The sequence below is a fragment of the Leptonotus elevatus genome, chromosome 5 (genome assembly GCF_054856555.1).
Source record: "Leptonotus elevatus isolate MCC_2025b chromosome 5, RoL_Lele_1.0, whole genome shotgun sequence".
Lineage (NCBI taxonomy): Eukaryota > Metazoa > Chordata > Actinopteri > Syngnathiformes > Syngnathidae > Leptonotus > Leptonotus elevatus.
The window spans coordinates 21368060-21380524 of record NC_141243.1 but is presented as its reverse complement, the minus strand read 5'-3'; the positions used below and the strand labels follow the sequence as shown (position 1 = coordinate 21380524).

At 38.5% G+C, this 12465-nt stretch overlaps 1 protein-coding gene and 1 long non-coding RNA gene across 3 annotated transcripts in view; one reads left to right on the top strand and one right to left on the bottom strand.

The window, feature by feature from the left end:
• Positions 1 to 12465, bottom strand: part of sema4c (sema domain, immunoglobulin domain (Ig), transmembrane domain (TM) and short cytoplasmic domain, (semaphorin) 4C) — a 106815-nt gene that overhangs the window by 82119 nt on the left and 12231 nt on the right. The window lies entirely within an intron of this gene.
• Positions 677 to 6594, top strand: LOC147174193 (uncharacterized). The gene is made up of 2 exons (XR_015094915.1): positions 677 to 886; positions 5626 to 6594. It is a non-coding gene; the product is annotated as an uncharacterized LOC147174193 (long non-coding RNA).

Below are 12465 nucleotides of genomic sequence, written 5' to 3'. Positions count from 1 at the left end.
AACTGAGACTGCCACGAGGATGATATTCAAAGATGCCTGACACAAACAGAATAATTTATTTCATACTTGTGGGAGGATTTCTGACTTTTCCAATGTACCCAGGTATCTGCACACAAGCACACAAGGACTCAGCCTACTTAGCCCAACATAATGATGCACATAATCACATCCAGGGAGCATGAGACAAAAAAAGAGTCCTATCCTAAAGGATTATCCCTGTTACATCCACGTAGACCCAGATTTCATGCACGCGAGAATGTTCGTCCACACCAACAAGAGCGCAGCATTCTTGCAGCGAAATCAAAGATGACGAAAGAGGCAAGATAGACTAATACTTATTTATTCATAAATACACAAAAAAAGTAGCTTCTCGGAATGATGATTATTTTAGTGAATTGTGTGTGTTTAGAAAGGCTGAAAGAAAAACTGAAGAAAGCGACGCACACCCCGAGCAGCTGAGGTCATCTTTATTAATAAACCTCCTGACAACAAACACGCTCACATCAAGGCCTTCGCCTTCCCTCCATCTTGACTCCCTTCCTCAGCTGCTTGTGAAATGGCACTTGCCAGACTGACACAGTAGGGGTGGGAAGTCTGTAACTACACACAACATACACACTCATACACAATGCAACATAGCCAGGAGACTGTGTGTCAGTGATCTGTTTGTGGGTAACAGTGCGGAGCAGGTTACATTCTGTGTGTGTGTGTGTGTGTGTGTGTGTCTTTCAGTGAAGAAGAAGAGAGGGAGGTAAGACAGACAGGAAGTTTGGCCGGCACACGTGCACTAAGAAGCACTAAGGAACATGCCCTGGCTCATTTGTTCTCACTGACAGCAGAGGAGAGCGATGGATCGCTACCCGACGAGCCTGAGGGAGGATGACAGGTGTGTATGTGTGTGTGTGTGTGTGTGTGTGTGTGTGTGTGTGTGTGTGTGTGTGTGTGTGTGTGTGTGTGTGTGTGTGTGTGTGTGTGTGTGTGTGTGTGTGTGTGTGAGAGAGAGATATAGCCAACTAAAATTTGCATCAAAGTATGGGAATAATCGAGTCTGCTTATATTTTACCCCCACACACCAACATGAGTGTGGATGTTTTTAGTAATGGCGTGGTGGCGAGTGTTCTCGTCAGAGGTCTTTGTGGCACATTAAAGCGTGACCCGGGATCATGAAGACACCCATGAAGTGCCCCTGAGCGGTCTCACACACACTTGATCATTCACTGTGAAAAGCCCCTCTGTGCTTTTTGTTAGTAAGCAGGTGCTCAGACATAAGAGCACTTTATTAAAACCATACAAGGGGCTGTTTTTCCACAATGTGTGACTACGGGGTCTGCGGATGTGACGGACTCCAATCAGGATGTGTTAGCTGAAACTGTACAGCTGTGTATATTTCATCAGCGAGACCATTACATGAATTTACTGCATGCTAAAAAAACAAAAAACAAAAAAGATTGATTGAGCTGATGTGCTAGCATTTGATGATTTAACTTGCAAGTAAAACGTCTGTAGAGATCCTCTGCAATCCGGGTCAGGGTAACGTTCAAAACCAGAAGAAGCGCTCTTTTTAAAAAATTTTTTTTTTATAAATATCTTCATGATGCAAGAAAAAGTCCAGCATGAGTATTGATTGATTCTACTTTTGTGTAATAAATAAAATATTGAGTGGGAAATGGTTACCAGAGACATTATTGTCGATTCTTTAGTGTGTTTGAGAATTTGGCAGAACACATTGCGCATCGATAGGTGTTTTCTTTTACACACCCCTGGCACACTTGACAATTTGCTGACTCGGAGACTAACATTTAGACCAGCTGAAAGCAGGTCTAAGTTGTGGCGCAAGCGATTTTGGTGGATTTGATCAAAGCACAGGCATTATGTATGGTGGAGGTCATCATATTTCTTTCATAAATATGATAACAATGTGCATCAAAACCAATTCATTGAATACATTCTTTTTATTGTCATTAATGCTGTCACTATGAAATATTTTTAGAATCAATTAATCTATCAATTGTTCAATCAATGAATCGACTAATCAGATTTATTTTAATTCCGAATTAAAGTGTATTACAAAAGCATTTTTCCCTGATTATTCTTTATTGACTACTGATTGGTGTTCATTTCGTATTTGTATAGTGATAAAAAAAAAAGAGGGGAAGTGATGTACTATTTTACCGGTTCGGTCATTATTTTCCAAAGTAAAAACAGATGTTTGCAAATGTCTTCTTTCATGAAGGACTACAGAAATCAGTGAACAATTACCGTTGATATGGTGAAATCAAAGGATTTGGACAATTTTTAAATTAAAAAACTGGCTCCAAATATTCGATTACTCCATTATTAAAATAGTTGTTGATTGATTGATTTGATACATTTTGACAGCTCTAATTATCATCTTTATTATTTTGAAAATCCTTGGCTATGGTACAGACATGGTGGAGGGGCGGGGTTCACACACTGATTTGAAAGATCGGATTGGAGTGCCCAATTCACAGCGCTGATTAGTGATCACCCTGGGCAACTCTACATCATCCACCCGTGGATGTCTGCTGACAATTCCTTATAAACGTACTTTACCAGTGAGTCTTGAATTGTGTGCCTCTAGTGCGTTGCTCTTAAAGGGAATGAGAGGATTCACTTCCATTGGCCCGGGAAGCAAGTCGGCTGTGTACGCGCCCACAACATGTTCCCCTTATCACGCTCAGTGAATAAAACGAAATAAATGAGCTAACGTAAAACATGTTGTATGCTTTATTTCAGTAGTGGAAAACATGCAATCTAATTAATTGGAGGCTTTGTAGTTAATCTCAGTTGATCCATTTTAATTGAATACAAATATTTCACACCATAACAAAAAAAAATTCAATTAAAATATGACAAACATACTGTACGTGAACTTAAACAACAAAAGTAAATCAAAGTTTATTCATCAGGCTATAATATATACAAACAGATAAGTGTCGTTTAATTAACTAAGAGCAATTATAGGAATATTATTTCAAACTACATTTTGAGCTGACAGTATGCACAGGATTCAAACTCATTTCAAGTTTACCGTATTCGAGTAACTCAAGCATGTTATCCTGACCGCAAATCATTATTGCTGTTTATAAACACTTTCAAGTATGAATTGATTCCAACAGACAAGGCGAACGCTAGCTAGGTTGTTTGCGCTCTCTACATGTTTAACATTCGGGTAAAGGTAATACTTGTAGGCTAGAAGTACGAAGTGATAAGTGAAGTGTTTCTTGCATAATTTGAGCACAACCATAATCTTCCACGTGCATCCATTGGACAGGTAAATAAATTAACTTCCCATTCAAGCAGGCAAGCAATGTAATTATAATGATGTTGTTAGCCTAATATTCTGCTTCACTGATATCACTTTAGGCATCTTGTGTGCCAGGAATTAGGGCACTGAGGAAAGTTCTGTGTAGAAATAGAAATGTATGATTAAATATATAAATTTTGCAAGGCAATAGTTTTTCTATGGTTAATTCATCAAAATGAAGGCATTTTTTATTTTTTTTTCCTTTGGTGCCTTATTTAAAAGTGTCTTTTGGCCATTCCAATGAGAGAGCCACTGTGAAATGCAAGGCACATGACATCCCGTGATGCTACTTGTGGGGCTCAACTCAGCAGTGACAATTTCAGGCTGAAAACTGTTAAGGATGTCCCCGTGTGCTTGCAAATATGTTCCTACTCTTGGTAACCTCAATACAATATGTAGGCCTAGCAACAATAAAAGTTAAAGAAATAGCTAAAAGTGAAAAGACTACAATTCGTAAGAGTGCAGAGAAAAACAACTGTGAGTGTGTATGAACTCAGTTCGTATATAAACGTGATTACTCAACTAAAGGGCACCAAAAGTGGCAAGCATGTCTCAGTTATTTGTGGTACCTAACCACACTGAACCAAACTAATCTTGTAGGGAAAAAAAACGAGACTTCAGAGAGCAATGAAGATGACTAAAGTTTCAAATAGACACTTTTATTTTGGTTGTTTTTCTTGTTGCTACAAACATGAGTCTGGCCCACATGATAGAAATCCAACAGCAGTAAATACGTTTACTTGTATTACTTGTACAGTGATGCATCATCACACCATGTGAGTCGGGTCAGGTTACACAAGTGTTTGTATGCATTATCTATGCGACTGTATGCTACATAAAGAACATAATGTACTGTCAATTGTACTGTACATCTTCCATTGCATGTGACAAAATGCACTACCAATTTAACAACATCTAAAAGTCCCGTTTGAAAGTAATCACCCCGACCAAGGCTATGTCTACTTGGTTTCGATGGCAGTTAAGCTGGAAATCAAACAAACCAAAATCAGACATTGAGCACTACTATGAATTATGCAGCTGTGACTTTCCAAAACACAATTTCTACAACATTTCAGTGTTTTCTCACGACTCAGTGAGTAATAACATACATGTGTTTGCAGGTTTGACGGCTCCTCAAAAAAAACAAAGGGAAGCCGGCATTAGCATTCACAGCCATGTTCTGCAGCATACTAACTGGTAAACAACTGTCAGCACGAGCTCCATGACCAACAAGGATTATATCATGTCATGACATTGCACAGCATGCTAAAAAGTGTCAGTAGAAGATGAAATGCTCAAACATAGGTCATGCTGTTATGTTGTTGCCACATCTAGTAAAAGTAAAATTAGAAGCATATGCACTAAATAAATATAATAATATAATACGTACGTGTTTGTGTGCCAGTGTAGTAGGAATGTTCAAAGTACGTAGTTTTGTCAGTGAAAAGAACAAATGTTTTTTTTTCTCTCCCTCCAAGCATTTATTTCTTTTCAGGGTGGAAAAATCTGAAGCCACATTTACACCAATAAAAAAAAAAAATCGTCAAGATGGGTTGGCAGCTTTCGCCACAGTCTTTTTTTATGGGCTGCAGAAGCTGCTGACAAACATAATTGCTTCATACACTCGACATCTCAGTCATATGGCGTCAACAAAATCAGCCTTATAGAAATATTAAGCTGTGTTAATGATGAAAACTGTCATTGCAGTAGCAGGGTTATTTTTTGTGTGGGTGGGTTATTTAGTTATACCTTTCATCACACATCTATTCTCGTGTTAGACCGAACTACTTGATTTATTTTTCATTTTCTGACGTGCCATCCACTAAACCTCTATCTGGGAGGTGGTCAACGTTTATTGTATTTATATTTAGGAAGGTGGGGGGGGGGGGGGGGGGTAACTCAGGCCATTCTGCCATCCTTTTAGAAAGTTTGCAGCAATTAAAATGTACCATAAACTCAGTAACCTTTCTGGTGATACAAATTAATCGAAACTAGTGTTGATGACGTGTTAGAAAAGCATATAGCTACTAAGACTACATGATTGATAATTCTGGTTTTAATTTACTGGAGAGATCTCTTTCGATGATGAGATAAGCCGTCTGGCAGTTTAACGGCATATACAGTAGTGTATTTGGGTGAGATCAAATTTTTGCCCATTTGGCGCTAATGTAACAATGATGTACGGACCAGTATTAGCACAGTGGTACCTTAATTTAGACAGACACTAAACCTGAATTCATTAGTTTAATGTTTTTCTTTTCTTTCATTTTTTTTACTACAATTTTTGCTTACTGTAGGTTTATCCCCATTTTCCTCCCTGGACACCTCCCTGGTGAGATGTTCCGGAAATGTCCCACCAGCAGGAAGCCCGGGTACGACCCAGGACACGCTGGAGAGACTATGTCTTTCGGCTGGCCTGGGAAAACCATTGGATCCTCCCGGAAGACTTAAAAAAAAGTGGGTGTTGAAAGAAAAATCTGGGCTTCCCTGCTAAAGCTGCTGCCCCCTGTCACCCAAACCCCGGAGAAGCGGTAGAAAATGGATGGCAACGCTCCCCACTGTATTTGCAAACCTGCCTCTGAATAAAAGTGATGCGGATTTGAAGCCCTCGCATGCTGTCAGCACTGGAAACAAAAGCTCAGCAGTCAGTTGGAGATGGAAAATGGTCCGTTTAATGGAAGCCACATCAGCGGCACACAGCCAAAACCAGTGGTGGGCTAACTACACAGACATGTTGGCAGCTTTCACATACAAATTGACGTCAATAAAAAGGATCTGTCATTTTGTCTTTTATTAGACTAAAATTAAGAGATACTGAATGTGTTCAAACACAAACAGACTTTTCAAAAAGCTCTCAACGATAAAGCTGTACACCAGAAAGACTGAATGAGCTTCAAGGGGTAAAAGTAGGACTTTTTCTTTAATGCAGTGGTAAAATTGCATAGTTTATAGTATATAAAAAAAGCCAGCAGTAGGTAAGCAGAAACCAAGCAAGTCATACATACAATTAGTCTCCGTCCAGTCCTGTCTTTGGCATGGAGTTTTTTCCCTCCATCACATTTTAAAGACTACCTTCCCTCTTTATTCATTTTCTTGCAGTTTCCTGTTCAAGTCATTTAATAAATGTTCTTTTCCTTCCATGCTCGCATTTACATATTCAAACTGTTTTGTTTTTTCCAGTTGTATACATCACTTTCGTCTTGCTTAGAAGGTTGATGCATCTCTCTTGTGTACTGATGGGAAGTAAACATTATCATTGGAACATATACTTTTACGTTGTCATTTCCTTTTTTCACAGCTTGTATTTTACAATAGGTAATTTGCTGGTCCATAGAGTTTTCGTTTGACTATGATGCAGATTGTTACTGCAGTTCAGCAAACACCCACATTGCAGTCCGGCATCTACAAATCTACGAAGCCCATCACGAAGGTTGTGTTTTTTTTGTTTTTTTTCAAACCTATCCTCTGTTATTCATTTAAAATATTGGCTATTGATTGTTTTCATGCTCAGGCCAAAGCCAGTAAAGTATTTATTTGGTGACAGCTAGTAGACTTTTAGGATTTACCTAATTTATTCACTTGTAATGTAGGAGCTAATTTGTCGAATACAATCTGAAAAAGGAAAGGAGAGTGCTTCCCTGAAACTAAAATAAATAGCTGGTTTGTCTTTCTTTAAAAGAAACCCAATAGGTCTCTATGCAGCTGTAAATTAAATACATTGATCTACTTAATGGTTTAAGGGTACCACACATTTTGAATACTCTGATGGTTATACAAATTGGAATTTGACCAAAATGTACATTCAGCGACACATTCAAGGTTGCCATGCACACAATAATAATAATAATAATAATAATCATAATGATAATAATAATAATAATAATAATAATAATAATAATAATAATAATAATAATAATAATAATAATAATAATAATAATAATAATAATAATAATACCCTGGATTGGCTGGCAACCAGTTCAGGGTGTACCCCGCCTACTGCCCAAAGCCAGCTGGGAAAGGCTCCAGCGCCCCCCGCAATCCTTGTAAGGACTAAGCGGTTAAGAAAATGGATGAATGGATAATAATAATAACAATAACAATAATAATAATAATAATAATAATAATAATAATAATAATAATAATAATAATAATAATAATAATAATAATATATATTTTTACTTTGTGGTCTTGTAGAAGCAACACTCTAGTGCCACCCTCACCTTCATGTTACCCTTTCACAAGGCCACCGCATTCAAGTTAGGGCAATTTGTCTCTTCAACTGACCTAAATAGACAGCTCGGCTTCTGTAATTATAAAATTTAAGAGATGGCACCTTCATTTGTCTTCTTTCTTGAATTTGACTCCGCAAATAGACATAGGACAAAAGAAAACAGCACCAAAGTGGATAGAAACTTTCTTAAGGTGAGAAGAAGAAGAAGAAGAAGAAGAAGAAGAAGAAGAAGAAGAAAAATGTGTGTATAGACTATTTGTATAGCCTATAAATGACAAGGAGCAGTTTCATATGAAGTTATTGAACAAAATTGTTTTAGGTTAACATTAGCGTCGGGGGAAGGAAACAGCTGGCCTCCCGTTATGTGACAGCCATATGAATCATCATCATAAACTATAACAGCATGCAATTTATGCTTGATGGTCATGTGTGTGTGTGTGTGTGTGTGTGTGTGTGTAATGCAGCATGCACTATGCATACAACAGTATGAGAATATGCGCAAACACAGTTTGTTTCAATGTGTCAGAATGTTCCATTGAATGTTTTTGTCACTCCAACATACAGGTAGAAATATTCCCCAACAGAGGCACAAAGACATTAGGACGCACAAACGCTAATTCCCATTCCCATTGCAGCCACAAAGAAAGAGTCATGCAGGCTGAGTGAAACAAAGGCAGAAGCACGCACAGACACAAAGCAAATGCATACATATTAAAAACGAGAAAGGAACACAGTGTGACAGACGGTGTGGACCTGGCAACACACAGCAAAGCCACAATCAGTTCTGCAGTGTTCAAGTAGTCCAACAAAGAGCAATACAATCTTCATGAAGCCTAAACCTGAAGCAATACTCCACGGTGAATGGAGCTTACAAATGGACAATGTTGATTCTGCATAATAGATGAGGCGTTCAATAACACCACACAGCAGATGGAGAACAACACAACTGCTCATGCAGCAGAAGCAAAAGACAAATTACACACATGGACACACAGCTAAGAGCTCAGGTACTCACATAGAGACACAAGTAAGAGGAGACATGTGTTTTTTTTCTTCCCACAACTTAAAGCACCTCTCAGGTGTCTCAATAAAAGGTGTCTGGCATTTCACATGCATATACAGAAAGGATTTTAGAATTATAGCACGCTTACCACTTACTTACCACATCCAGGTTAAAATCACTCGAGTATGGCATTCAGCCACAGGCTAACGCTAATCTGTGCTAATGAAAGTAACGGAGCTCAAAGGAAGGAAGGAACGTGAACCAAGGAACTTGTGGTGAATAAATTGTGTCTTATGCCAGCCTGAAAATCAATTCTGCCGTTCAAAAATTATCTGTTTCATCTGAAAAAACGCATACAAGTCAAGTGTGTTTTTTAAGCTAATTTAGCATATCTTATTTTTTATTTTTTTTTTACTCATGCAGGACCTGTTGTCAGTTAAGCCCTAATTATCCTGTCAGAATTTAGCTAGCAGCAAAGCTGTGTCCATAAATGTTTTTTATAAAAATTGGTAAACATTTTTTTTACTTTTGCACCTTATTTTTTGGACTATTAAGTCGCTCTGCAGGTTTAGCATATGGCTCCAAAATACCTATTTTTAGGTCTTGGGCTAATAAATATTACCTCTCAATTTTCACTATTGTAGGTGAAACGTGGAACCGGAATGTTTCGTTAAAAAAATTGCAGAGGGTGCTATTGAGCCATTTATTTGAATCAGTGCCAAAGTCAGTAAAGTATTTTTTACACAAGTATTTGTACATTTCCTAAAGAATGCGTGTACACAGTAACTTATATCACCTACCTCAGAAACAGACTGACAACAAAAGATTTACCTTGTTGATTAATTACACCCTTGATGGGTGGGCAGGCCCTCCAGAGACTCAACTATTTCAATACAAGCAATTAATAATGCCCATAATATGGCCCCTTTAAATACTGAACACGCCCACAATTCTACTAACTACTTCAACACCAGTGTTTACTTACTGTAGCCTATACTGTAAAATGTCTGCCACTTTGTATCATTCTATGGCGCAATCTGGTGTTAAAAAGTCTACTGTCTTCATATTTACTACATGCAGTAGCCAACTACACGTAAACAGAAACACCCTCAGAGGAACGCACACCTCCCCTCCTGTTACCCATCAATGTGTCAGGGGAATGCTTGGTGAAGAAAGCAGCAAATAACTCACATACAAACACTTACCTTATCACAAATACACACGCGCACACACAGATACAGCTAACTAAATTTCAAAACCAATTAATTAAAAAGCTAGGCCATCTCCCAGAGGGAGTGAAACAAATTATTTAAGAAACCGAACCCTGGTACACAAATCAAAGATGTTAAGCAGAAGAAATATGAAAAAGTAGAATGAATGCAGACAGATTGGTGCGAGACTGAAAGAATATTCATCTTAGAAAGGGAATCGATGTAACTCATTTGATTTATTTTGATAAGATTGTGTCCCCTTCAACTTATAACACTCAAATAGTAATTTCTGCAGCAAGAGGGGAGGAACTGATCCGAAGATAAAATGCAAGATGGCTTTGTTTGCATTTAATGGATATTCACCCCCATTTCTTCCTCATTGTCTCTTCCTATTAGTTTCAGGGCTTCTTTAAGAGTGTTATTGATTATTTGACACAAACAGGCCGAGAGCAGTTGTACGTGTGTAAGTGTGTGTGTGTCATTGTGCATTTACTGCAGCTTGCCTGGCTTCATTCAAAAATTGTCAGAAAGAGAGTGCCTTTCTCTTCTCCCAGGTCTTCTTAAAAAAAGACGGTAGCGAATCAGTGCATAAAACATGGCACGGTAAACTATCCATATGCCAGGTGTGCGTTTTTGGGGGAAAAGGGCAGCGAGAGAATGAAGCAACTCCAAATGGTAACAAAACTACAATATTGTTACAATGGCAATAAAGCAAGGACGGCATCACAACACACGGCAGATTATTAAATATTACGAAGAAAAATGATGAGCTAGTAATTGAATCATTGGAAACACGCTCACTGGATTAAAAAAATAATAATCTAAGGAGTACAAATATACAGAAACCAGAGAATACACAGATGTAATTTATACAAATATGACTGCATTGTTGAATAATAATAATAATAAAAAAAGAATAACATCCATGAAGACAAACTATTTTTGCAATGTCCCTTTTTCTCGGACGAGTAAATTAGGCAGTCGGTCACCAAGGTTGGACAAGAGAGGGCGACTCCCTCAGGTGTTCGACGGAGTTGAGGCGGCGTCTATCCTCTTATTCCACAGCAAACTCAGCCAAGCGTGCCTTTACGGCCCTTGCTTTGTGCACTGGGGCGCAGTCGTGCTGGAACAGAAAAGGGCCTTCCCCAAAATGTTGCCACAAAACTGTAAGCATATAATTGTCAAAATGTCTTTGTCTCTCCCAACGAGGGTTACCACAGCAAGTCATGTTTACTGACTTGTATGATTTTTGTGGCTCTTAACCTCCCTTTCTTCCAGGCTTTGATTTGGCACTAAAGAAAACCAGTTCCCAAACATCTAGTATTAAAATTCAGGGCTAACAAGGTGCCCTTACCAAATCACTGATTGATTAACTCATTCACTCTCAGCCATTTTCACTGAAGCAACCCACTTAGCTCCCGGCTGTTTTACTGGATTTTGACTGATTTTGCAAGGCCCATAGAATACTGTATTGCTATAAAAACATACCATTAGAAAGATTTGAGTCTCTTTTTTCATCAGGAAAAAAATTATATTTCTCTCTGTTTCCATTTTGCAGTGATTAGCATTAGAATATACCTAAGTTTCATCATTATTCACAAATCTGTTTAAACACTGGGGAAAATAACTTTTTTGCAACATGGCCCTGGTTGATCTCTTATACTCTGCTGCCACCTGCAAGACTACCATTGCTTTAACTGTCCTCTTTAGGTCAGAAAGCTGCATCAAAGTCTTCTGTATGCTCTAGCATAAAAAAAAAAAAAAAACATAAAACGAAATCTAAATATGTTTTTGGGGCCATGACAATATTTAAAATAAAACTTTTTTTTTACGTTTTTGGGAGCAAATTAGTTAATTATTGGATTACACCGTGTGCCTTGCTAATTGTGTTCATATAGTGGATAAATGGCACGCATGGGATGATAGTCTGAAATGCACATGGAGCAGCGTCGGTATAAAAGGGAGAAATAAAAAGACAAGAAACAAAAAAAATGACCAGGACTATCTTTTATCTCGTTCCGTCAGAGCGCCTGTCAGAGCATGCTGCGACTAACCTGGCAACTCAACCCAATCTTGTTTTCTCTCCCACCAGCCTGTTTATTGTTCCCCATTTCTGTCTTTCTTCACTTTGATATCTCCACTGTCATCGCTGTGGCTTCATCCCAGCGAGTGTCCCGTGTCTCTCTGTTTATTTATCAAAATCTATCTCTCCGCTCAGACATTCTGCCATCGAGCGAAGAGCAGTGAACTGGAAGAAAGAGCGGCACTAGAAAAGTATGACCATCTAGGGTCAAAGGTGAATCTGCAGTGGAATAAAGGCTGAAAGATTGTCTCTCTCCCAGCAACGTTCCCCCTTCCCAGCACACAAAGCAGACTAACACCTCAACAACAGCACTTTTATAGCTGCAGCTGCTGATTCAGCTGGGCTCAAGAGAGATGCGGGTGCTGGACTCAAGGTGGGGCCAGTAAGATGTAAACCCGTGATAGTCTAATTAACCCATGGGTTAAATAAGCTTTAAAATGGAAGAACTGCCTATTTCTCAAAGTCAAACTGAAACTGCTTGGAGTTTGAAGCCTTGTTTTTCAATTTGGTTATGTATACAAACTGGAGAGGGTTTACTGGATGGATGACATGAACTGCGAATATTCAGTATGTGAATAATTGGGGCGGCATGGCTCAGTGGTAGAGTGG